Genomic DNA, 12,050 nt, shown 5'->3' on the forward strand with positions numbered 1-12,050 from the left:
ACAAATTCTGAGAGAGACTGGTTTAATGACCATGGAAAGAAAGCTGAGATATTGACATTAAGGCACTCCAATATCCATCACCTGCGTGGGGTGCTCAGCACTCCCTGCCTAGTGTGTCACCATCTTCCAAAGACTGAGCCCCTTTAAACACTTTGTTTTCCCCCTATTGCCCTTAGTCTCCGATCCACACCGGTCTCATGTCTGAGGCTTCGAATGGCTTTTGTTTGTTTCTTTGGGTCTTCCTCTCTATTTCAGATCCACATAGGAATGAAATCATAAGGCCCTGTCTTGGCGATCTGACATAGTTCCCTTCCCTTGACGGGGAGGGGAAGGCTCGAAGGGCCTGTCACAAAATGAATGGGTGAGTTTAGGGGCTCCTATATGGCAGAAGCCTAAGTTCCAAGTGGAACGCAGTTCCGAAGTTCCCAGGGCTATTCAGAGACCTCTTCTCTCCGGCCTAACCAGTGGCTGGACCGGCCACTGCTTATGGCATTTGGGAAACTAGGATGAAGATGCAACCATGATAAGGGAGGCCAAGGAGGTCAATGTGTGGCAGTGGAGGCTGGCTTCCCAGAAGGTCGACAGTTAATGGCTGAACCCCTGGCAGAGGACAAGGCAGGCATCCTGAGCCTTGGTTCTCCTGGCGTTTCTTGGAGCATTTGGGTCTGTGGAGAGTGGATGGCTCGTCCTTCTGGTCTTCCCTGGGCTGAGGCTGGGAGGAGTTGGTGCTACAAAATCGTGGCGGTTCCGGGACAGGTCTGCTATTGATAGAGCCTAGCTGTATGCTGCATTCCTGACCTGCCGTTTTTAGTTCAGAACATACAGATGCCACACTCACAGTGAATTGAGGCTGCTGCTCATGGCCCAGTAGAGGCTGTTGTCACCACCTACCTGCCAGCATGGCTGTAGGGATGAAATCACCACATCTCAGAGAAGGCCCAGGACAAGAGCTGGCCTTGTTATGTCAAACACCCTGGATGCCAGGCCTGGAAAGGCCTGGAATTGGGAGGTCTGGGAGTCACTGCTGTGCCCCACCCGGAGAACCAGCACCTGTGTAAACCCTTAAAGATCTGCAGGGTAGTGGGCAGGAATACTGCCCTCTTTCCTCCCATTTGACCATCTTCCTCACCCTCTCTAAACACCTATGAACTTCATCTATCTATTCCAACCCAAGCAGCCCATTCTCCCCTCTCCTACCCTCACCCTGGACAGTCTGTTTGTCCACGGCAGGGCTTTGGACCACCAGCAAGGGCCCTGCTCCAGGAACATGGCTGCTGTGAAGCCTACAGCTCAGCCAGGCTGGGGCAGCCAGGGTCAGGTTCCTAGGGGCACAGGGTTGGGTAATAATTTATTAGTCCTGGCCAGCACCTCAGAAGGTGAGACCCCATGTTCCTTCCACCAGCCATGGTGCCAGACACAGTCCCTTTCCTCCTGAGATCAGGAATTCTGAGGGCTGAGGAGATCAAGTTAGACCCATGCATGAAGGGCACAGAAGAGAAAGGCCTCTGTAAGCTTTGAGAGCCTGGCTGGGAGGCCTCATTGACTTAGGGGGTCTTCAAGTGTCTATATTAAACAGGCACAGCCATGGCTTGCCTCATTTCCAGGCAGTGTGGATGTTTTTGAACTGTTCCATGTTTCTCAATCTCTAAAGAACTGAGTTGAGATATGTTTCTGGCTAGGAGTTTACAGTGTCCCTGTATGTGTCTGTGTGTGTGTATGTGTGTGTGTCTGTATGTTTGTCTGCATCTGTGTGTGTGTGTGTGCGTGTGTGTGTGTGTGTGTGTGTGTGTATGAGATAGAGATGTAGTTGTGTGATATCCTGGCAGGTGGAAATATGTGAGTGCACTCGTGTGTGCACCTGTGTGAACATTTCTATGAGTGTTAGCATATGGTTTCACTTGTGCTTAATGATGTGGTTGTATTGTGCCTGCACTTTAGTGGGAGTGCAAAGCAGCATGTGTTGCTCAAGAGCCTTTAGGGAGTATATCAATTTCTGGTAGAATGAGTGTGTCAAATATGTTCCCCAGAGACGTCTGTCAATATTTTGTTGGACCTGGGTGTGAAAGCCAGGTGTCAAAAGAGAAGAGAATCCTCTGAGTCACATTAAAATTGTTTTCTTGGTGACAGATGATTGCTGGACCTCTGACGGCGAACAGTTTGTATGGAACTGTCGCATACGTGCAGCTTGCCCCTGAAACCAATATCACCTTTGAATCCATCTATGCTTCAATTGAGAATCTGAATTTCAAATTGTCAAACTAAGGAATCCACCCAGTATTATCCCTCCACCCCCACACACCCAAGCCCACAATCATTAGGATGGAGCTTCATGTGCTGCCTCCCCACAAGCATCCCATGGCCAGCAGCCTGCTCAGGCCAGCATCCACATCAGGACCAGAACCTCCTGTCCTGAGGACGTGGCTGATATGCATGGCATCAAGAGCCAAAGGAGATCCAGTCCACCTGAGACCACAGCTCGCTCTAGGGCCCAGATGGCTGAGGAGGGGTCCTGGATGTAGCATCTCTCAGATGTTTTCCTCGGTAGTGAGTAGAGAAACTTTCATTTGCTCTAAGGTTACCTCAGACTTCCTCCTTTCATTTTGTGCTTCATGTATAGAATTTCTCACGACCATGAACAAAGGTGTCGAGGTGACCCACATTTCCAGTGGCCAGCCTTAACATTTGAGGATTCCAGACAAGTCACCAGTGGGCCCAGAGACATTGGAGCTCTCAGCAGCCATCAGCTGATTCTCTGGCACCTTTTTCCACCCCCCTCCGCCCGCCATTTGATGTCTGAAAAGAACTGACCCAATGATCCATTGAGGAGGATTTGCCTTGGGGAAGGCCTTGCAACCTGTGCTGTCCCTTAAGGAATCAGACTGTTTCCAGGTAGCAATCATGATAGAATTTCAGACAGAGGGAATCACCTGGACAGGGCAGAATGTGAAAAACTAGTCATCCTCCTCGGTCCCTGGGAGAACTTAATTAGACTGAAGCCAACAGACAAAGGGCTCCTGAGTACCCTTTCTTTTCCATGAGGTTGTTCATTGTTCTCTAAGAATAAACTTTTGGAAAAATATTGAGAATGGGTCCAGGGCGTCCTTCTGTCAGCAGCATCACAGCCTTCCTTTTCGTTTCCCTATTTCTCGCCCCCACCCCGCCCGTTCTAGAATGGATTACCCTTTCCTTCTTCTGGCTCTCAAAGAGATGACTTCTCAAGAAAAATCAAATGCATTTTTTTGGATTACTTTTTGATTTCAAAACACAGGAGGAATGTGACTGACATGGTCTCAGGAAAAACTGAAGCACCGGAACTGCTGCTCCATTTCAAATGGCACTCAGGTGACCCGATAGTCTTTGCTAGGCGGCTCAGTGACAGGATGGAAAACGATCCCATCGATTCCAAACAACGTTCCCACTTGTTCTGAAATATGTCGTCATGAGAGTGCCAAACTACCGTTTGGCACCTCAAAACCTGCTGTGGTCTGTCCATTTGACTCAACGAAACCTAGTGGAGAAATGTGGCTTAATTTAACATCCTTATTAACATGTCAGGGGTGCTGCCTTCTGCTCCAGCATCTGTCACCTGCGTGGGGTGCTTGGCACCCACTGCCTCGTACATCACCATCTCCCAAAGGCTGAGCCCCTTTACACACATGTCGTTTTCCCCCTACAGCCCTTACACCCTGATCAACACCGTTCTCATGTCTGAGGCTTCAAATTGGCTTTTGTTTGCTTTTCGTTGTCTTGTTCTCCTTTTCAAGTCCACATGGAAGTGAAATCATAAGGGCCCTGTCCTTGGCAGTCTGACATAGTTCCCTTCCCTTGATGGGAAAGGGGACTGCTTGAAAGAGCCAGTCACCAAATGAATGGGTGAGTATAGGAGATCCTAAGTGACTGAGGACTGAAGACTGAGTTCCAGGCAGAACGCATCTTCGAAATTCCCAGGGCTTTTAACATCACCCACCCTGGATCATGGTGGTAGAAATGAAGTCACCACATCTCAGAGAAGGCCCAAGACAAGAGCTGGCCTTGTTATATTAAATGCCCTGGGTGTCAGGCCTGGAAAGGGCCTGGAATTGGGAGGTCTGCGAGTCACCACCCTGACTCCCCTGAAGAACCAGCACCTGTGTAAACCCCTAAAGGTCTGCGGGGCAGAGGGCAGGGGTGCTGCTAGTCTTACTCCTGCCCTGAGTGTCCGGGTTACCGATATTCATGCTCTTGCCCTAGGCCTCTTGACCGATTCAGAAGTGAACATGAGCCACTGTTTCCTGCCTCTCACTTCTCCCTGGGGCTTCTTCTCTGTCTCTTTCTCTATCTTAACTTGGCTCTTCTGCAAAGTTGTCCCTGCCAGGCCCAGGGAAGCTCTGGGCAGGAAGGGGCAACTGGACAAGGTTTCAGCTTCTCCAGTCCCCAATCAATGCTCCTTGGAGGCAACTGTTGTCCATCGAATTGATTAGGGCCAAGCAGGGGGCTCTCTCCTTTCCTTTACTGTTTCTTCCCATAACACAGCAACCCCACTTTTTTTGGATGCCCCATTCCATTTTCCTCTACTTACAGCTTCCAAGTCCACTCCCAGGACCCTCCTACCCTCTTCTGCCTCCAGGCAGCTCATTTCCTTCCTCCTTCATGTTTTTGTACTCCTTTGCTACCAGTTCTACTACCCTCCCTTCTCCCATTTTACCATTGTCCTTACTTCCTCTACACAGCCATGAAACTCACCTACCTGATGCAACACAAGTGGCTCATTCTTCCCTTCCCCCACCCTCACCTGGGAGAGTCTGTTTGTTCATGGCAGGACTTTGGACCACCAGCAAGGGCCCTGCTCCAGGGACCTTGGCTGCTGTCAAGCTCACTGCCCAGCCAGGCTAGGGCAACCAAGGACTGCATCCTGGTGGCAGAGGGTTGGGTAATAATTTATTAGGCCTGGTCAGCACCTTAGAATGTGAGATCCTACATCCCCTCCACAAGCCATGCTGTCAGGCATACTCTCTTTCCTGTTTACGACAGGAAGTCAAAGGGCTAAGGAGACCAAGCTAGGCCCAGGTGTGCAGGGCACAGAAGAAAAAGGACTTTGGAGGCCTTGAGAGCCCAGCTGGGAAACCTCTTTGACTTCAGGTGTCTTCATGTGTCTGTATAAAACAGGCAATGCTATAGCTTGTCTCATTTTTCCAGCCGTTTGTGGGTGTGGTAGATCTGTTTAATGTCTCTCAATTTCTAGATAAATGATTTCAAATAGATTTATGGCTGGGAGTTTACAGTGTCCCTGTGTGCGAATATTTGTGTGTCTGTATGTGTTTGTCTGTGTCTATGTGTGTGTGTGTGAGATAGAGATGTGGTTTTGTGATATCCAGGCAGGTGAAATATGTGAGTGATGCTGTGTGAGTGCCTGTGTGAACATTGCTATGAGTTTTGGTGTACAGTTTCAAGTGTGTTTAATGATGTGGGCACATTGTGCATGCACTTTAGTGGGAGTGCAAAGCAGCATCTGTGCCTCAAGAGATTTTGGGGGGTATCAATGTCTGGTAGAGTGTTTAAGTGTGTCAGATATATTCCCCAGAGACATCTGTCAATATTTGGTTGGGCCTGGGTGTGAAGACTGAGTGTCAAAAGGGAAGAGAACCCTATGAGTCATATTATGATCATTTTCTTGGTGACAGATGATCGCTGAACCCCTGGCGGCGAACCCTTTGTATGGAACTGTCACTTGCCCCTAAAACAAATATCATCTTTGAATCTGTCTGTGCTTCTACTGAGAATCTGAATTTCAAAATTGTCAAACTAAGGAAAAGAAATCCATCCAGTAATATCCCTCCACCCCTACACACCCAAGCCCAGAATCATTAGGATGGGGCTTCATGCGCCGCCTCCCAACAAGGATCCTGTGGCCCACAGCTTGTTCAGGCCAGCATGCATGACAGGAACAGAGCCTATTGTCCTGTGGAGGTGCCTGACACTCCCAGCATCGGGGGCCAAGGGAGGTCCAGTCCACCTGAGGTCACAGCTCAGTCCAGGGCCCAGAGGGGACTAGCTGCCAAGCATCTTCCCTTTAGGAAGTTTTTCTTTCTCCCTGACTCTGTCTTCAGTTGGCTCTTCAGCAAATTTGAAGCAACCAGGCCCAGGGCTGGTGAAAGCTCAGAGGGGAGCTCTGGCCAGACAGTGGCCAGTTGACATGTATTAAGCCTCTCTAGGCCCCTGTACTGGCCCAGGTGAGTTACGTAATTAACACTCCTAGGAGGGAGGACTAGCTATCAATAAATTACAGCTGTTGTGTACATGGTTGATGGTGGCCAAGCCATGGACTCATCCCTCCCCCAGCCTTTTGCTGTGACTAAGCATCACTGTAAAGCCTTGTTCTTTTTCTTGACTCTCTCATTCCATTTGCCTTCTACTCTCAGCTTCCACCTTCACACCCCGTTTCATTCTAACTCATGTGAATTTTCCAGCAGGCCATTTCCCTTTTTCTTCAGGTTTATTTGACCGTTGCAGGCAATTCTACATTCCTCTACTTATCCATTCACCCATCTTCATCCCCCTGACAACCATTTCTATGTTCTTCACCCAACCTATTTCACAGTCCACTTCTGGCCAGTTTTCCCCAGCCCCCATCTTCACCCTAGACACTCTTGCACCGCCCCCCCCCCCGCCACAGAAGGGCTTTGGGATCCAAGAAAGCATCCAGCTTCTGGGAAAAGGCCTGCCTTCATGCCCATTGCTCAACCAAAGTGGGGCAGTCAGAAACTGGATTCTGGGGACATGGTGTTTGCTGACATCTCACTCAGCCTGGAAAGTGGCTCAGAAAGCAAGACCACACCTCCTTGCCTTAGTCATGCACCAGGCATACTCCCTTTCATCCTTTAGCAAGGGGTATCAGAGGGCTGAAGAGAGTGCAGAAGGCCCAGGCCTGGAGGGGCTCTGAAGGGAAAACCAAGGTGTCCTCAAGGGCCTGGCTAGGATGCTGGCAAGACTTTGGGTGTCTTTTTGTGTCTGGATAAAACAAGGACAGCCATGGTCTACCTCATTGGCCCTTCCAGCTGTGGGACTTTGGAGCTGTGCCACATACTTAACTGTCAGGGAAACTGAGTTCAAATAAGCGCCATGCTGGCTATGTTAGATACCACCCTCAGTGTTTGTGTGTGTGTGTGTGTATGTGTGTGTGTGTGTGTGTGTGTGAGAGAGAGAGAGAGAGAGAGAGAGAAAAAAATCAAGCGAGATAGAGCACACACGAGAGAGAGAAGATGCATGTGGATATCCAGGCAGGTGGAAATGCATGAGTATCTACATGTGTGTGCCTGTGTGAAAATTTCTTGAGTGCCTGGGTACATTTTCAGGTGTTTCATGATGTGGGCACTTGGTGTCTTTGCTGAAGTGTGAATGCAAATCAGCATGTGAGCATAAAGTATCCTTTGCATTTATCAATGTCCAGATGAGTGTGTGTTTCATCTATTTTTCCCCAGAGAGATCTGTAAACATTGGGCTTGGCCTGGACTGAAGGAAGGGTGTCAGAAGGGAGGGAAATCATTCCAGCTCAATTGTGAGAGTTTATTGGATGGCAGATGATGGTTGGACTCTTTGCGGGGAACACATTAAGAGGTGTATAACTATCAGATCATGTGGACCTGAAATCAGTATAAACTTGGACTCTGTCAGTGAAGGATTATTTCAATTAAGGACATAAATTTCAAAAAGTCCAAGATTCGAATCAAAGAAATCTGTCTGAATGGACCGCTGCCCACATCACAGCCCAGGATCTTTGGATTGGAGGTTCATGCGCTGCATGCCAATGGCCACTGGAGGATAGGGGTGTGGGCACAGCCTCTCCTGCTTGCTGCCCCACCCAGGTTAAGGGCAGAATCCACATCAGACTTAGAGCCTCCTGTCACCAATGGGAAGGAGTCCCATGTAGCCTTTGGGGCCCAAGGAGGCCTAATATGCCTGTGGCCAAAGCTTGGTCCATGGCCCTGATGGCTGAGGAGGGGGCCTGGCTGTGGCTTGTCTCACATGCTTTTCCCCACAGTGAGTACAGAAGCTTTCCTTTGCCCTGAGATGACCTCGGGCTTCGTTCTAGCCTTTCCCTCATAACATTTTGGTGAATTTTAGGTGATTGTGGGAACACGGTTGTCCGAGATGAGCGGCCTTGAAATTTAAGCATTCCCAATGCGTCCGCTGGGAGAAGGAAGACTCTGTGTCACCCATCGCTATACAAATGATCCCCTAGGCCCCTTTCACCCTCCCCACCCCCATTCTCATCTGATATTTCCCTAGCATTTGCCCTTGAGCCACTTACAGGGATTTGCCTCTCAGAATCAGAGCATCCTGGCTTGTTCCTTATGGATTCAGGATTGTTTCAGGGAGGAATCAGAGCAGAGTTTCAGACAGAGACAAAAACTCTGACAGGGCAGGAATATCCAACTATTGGGAACTGCCTGGAACCCGGAAGCCATTTTCAACCAAATCCTGAGAGACAGGTGCCTCCCCAGTACCCTTTCTCCTCAACGATAATGTTCATTTTTCCACAAAGCTTCATTTTTGGGTCAAATATTGAGAAGAGGAGCCTTGAGTCATCATCACAACTTTCTTTTTGTGTCTCCATTCCAGGCTACCCGATCCAGAACGTATGACGCTGTAACACCTCTGGCCTTTGAGAAGCCACCTTCTCACTAGGAGTTGAACCCCTCCCTTTTTAGTCGTCTCCTTTTCAAATTAGGGGATTCACATGTTCGACATGTTCCCATGAAACAGTCGTGTACCTGCTTTGCCACTCATTTCCAACTTCGTCTTGCCTTACACCAATGTCCTTTGCTATCATGTCTGTGACTCGACTGAAAACTCCCCTGTCAAATCCATGTGGCGATCCAGTCTTTCCACAGTTCTATCATCACAAGAAAGCCTGACTCAGGGTTGGTGCCCCAAACCCTGCTGTGTGGTCTGCCATTTGTACCAAATGAAAGCTAGGCAAAATACGTGGCTTCAGAAGCTTAGGAAAAGATCAGGTGTGCTATGTCATTAGCCACTGCCATTTATTCCATTGCATGTTCAGCACCAGTTGCCTGGTAGGAGACCATCACCCTGGCGCTGACCCTCTTTACATGTGTCATTGTCCTCCCGCCACCCTAAGTCTCTGGTCAGCCCTGGTCTGAGTTCTGAGCTTCAGAACTCGCTTTTGTTTGTTTTGCTTCTTTACATCTTGCCCTCTGTTCCAGGTCCACATGGGAGTGAAACCAGAAAGGCCTTGTTACTGTCAGTAACATATTTCCCTTCCCTGGGTGAGCTGGGGGACCGTACTAAAGTTTGAGGGTCATAGCATGTTTATATGGGGTGTTCAGCCAGAAAGTGGCAGAGACTCAAGTTCCAGGAGAATGCAGACCTGAAATCCCAGGGCTGTTCGATAACCACGCATCTCCTTATTAGGGTCCCGGGCTGCGCAACCACTAGGTCGAAGGAGTCAGCCTGTGGTATTCAGGAAAACAGATGATAGATGCAGACACAACGTGAATGGAGAAAGAGTTCGAAGCAAGGCAGGTGAGGCCAGCCTCCCAATAAGCAAGCTGCTAACTGTGTTTGTTTTGCTTCTTTACATCTTGCCCTCTGTTCCAGGTCCACATGGGAGTGAAACCAGAAAGGCCTCGTTTCTTTCAGTCACATATTTCCCTTCCCTTGGCGGGCTAGGGGACTGGTCAAAAGGGTCACAACATGTTAATATGTGGTGTTCAGCCAGTAAGTGGCAGAGGCTGGAATTTCAAGAAAATAAATTCCCGAAATAAATTCCAGAGCTGTTCAGAAACTACTCATTTTGGACTAAGGACTGGTGGCTGCACAAGCCACTGGGTCGAAGGAGTCAGCTTGTGGCATTCGTGCAAACACATTGTAGATGCAGACACGACTTGAATGGAGAAAGAGTACAATGCAAGACAGGTGAGGCTGGCCTCCCAGTAGACCAGTGACTAATGGCCAGCCCTTTGGCAGGAGGCAAAGCAGAAGTCCTGAGCCTTGGCTCTCATGCAGTCTCCAGAAACACTGGTTCCAGTGGAGAGAGCACACCCTGTCCTTCTTATCTGGACTGGGCTGAGACTGGGGAAGAGATAGAGAGACTCAGTAGTGGGGGACCTCAGCACATTGTGCTATTGATGGAGTCTCAGCTATATGCAGAAATATACTGAGCACTCATTTGAAGTTCAGGACACACGAATACAACCTTGGCTGTTGAATGAAATCCCCTGCTCACGGCTCCATCATGGCTGTTATTGCTGGCTCCCCACCTTTAGTGCAAAATGAAGAAACTAAGTCTTAAAGAAGGCCCAGGTCAAGAACTGGCCAGGTGCTTTCTTTCATCCTGGGGGCAAGGCCTGTCAATGTCTGGGAGTCACTGCCCTGCCCCCACCTAGAAAATCAGCACCTGATCAGACACCAGAGGACCTGAGGGGTAGCTGGCCATTTGGGTTCCAGTTCCCTCCCGCTCCTGACTGTCTACTTCCCCAACATTCATGCTTTCACTCCACGTCTCTGGGCTGACAAACAAGAGACCAGGAGTCATGCTTTCAAGCTGACATCCTCCCTTCTTCAGGTTTTTCTTTCTCCCTGGCCCCATCTTCAGTTGGTTCTTCTGCCATCTCGAAGAGGCCAGGCCCATGGCAGGTGAAAGCCTAGAGTTGAGCTCTGGCTGGGCAGGATCCATTTGATATGAATTCAGCCTCTCTGGGCCCCTGGACCGGCTCAGGTGATTTGCCAAATTAAAGTTCCTTGGAGGGGGGACTAGCTCTCAATAAATCACAGCTGTTGTGGTTAATGACAGCCAAGCTTTCGACTCTGCCTTCTCTCAGCCTTTTGCTGTGTTGAACTGTTACCCTCAAGACCTGTTCTTTTCCCTGACTCCATCATTCCATTTGCCTTCAACTGTCAGTTCTCACCTTCTCGCCCTGTTCCATTTTAACTCATGTGAATTTTCAAGCATATTGACTAGACTCTGGGTGGTGAACCCTTTGGAAAGTGTGTCACTGGCATCAGTGCATAGTGCATCTGAAATTAATATCACCCAAGAGACCATATTTGCCTAAATGCAGCTTATAAATAAAAAATAAAACAAGGAGTGATGTCAGAAACATGGCAGAGTGACTGAAATCCCTAGAACTAACCCCTTGAAACACTAAGCTGAACTTCTAAAAGTGAAGGAAAAAATACCCAAACTGCACACAGCACATTTAAGTGTGGAAATGCACATAATAGCTACCTTAGGTCGGAATCCCAGGAGTAAGGCAATAGACTAGGAGAAATAAAGAAGCTGCCTCATGCAGACGAAGCTCCCTGCAGGAGGAGGCAGAAGGGAATGGTATGAAAGGTACCCTGAACAACCCTGGCTGGGAGAGCTGTGGACTCCACACGGCCAGCTGCAGTGCCCAGGGATGATGGCAGAAAGCAGAGAAATGGGAACAATAGAGAAGCGGGAATGGCAGAGAAACAACAGTTGATTATTACCACCCATAGTTGCAAAACGTGAGACTGAGCCAGAGCTCCCATCCCCAACCCAGAGGGCCCAATCCCCATATCCTCCAATTCCAAACACCTCAGAGCCTCAGGGGAATCTGAGCAAACAGTACGGAAACTGTTGCTGACACTGACAGGGATTGAGACTGAGGGTAGTGAGCATGATTGAATATCTATAAGAATAAAAAAAAAAAGATATTATTAAGACTTTATATAAATCAGGGATCCAAGAGGCTTAGATGCCGCCTACTGGAAACCAAAAGAAAAATGACTTCTTTGTAACAGACTAAAGAGAGACCTTTATATAATAAATCTTTCTGGAAAAAAAAGGCAGAATACACTTTCATTAATGCCCTGGCGGAGAAATAGTCCATTAAACACCATGAACAGCTAAGATAACAAGGCAGCTCAGAAAGAAAGAAAAAAAAATCCAGAAAATAAGCATAAAGACATAGAAATAAGCTACTTAAATGATAGAGAATTCAGGATAGTACTTCTGAAAAACCTCAATGAGATCCAAAATGAATCATATCAACAATTTCAGGAACTGAAAAAACAACAAGATGAGC

This window comes from Pteropus alecto, unplaced genomic scaffold (genome assembly GCF_000325575.1).
Source record: "Pteropus alecto unplaced genomic scaffold, ASM32557v1 scaffold359, whole genome shotgun sequence".
Taxonomy (NCBI): Eukaryota; Metazoa; Chordata; class Mammalia; order Chiroptera; family Pteropodidae; genus Pteropus; species Pteropus alecto.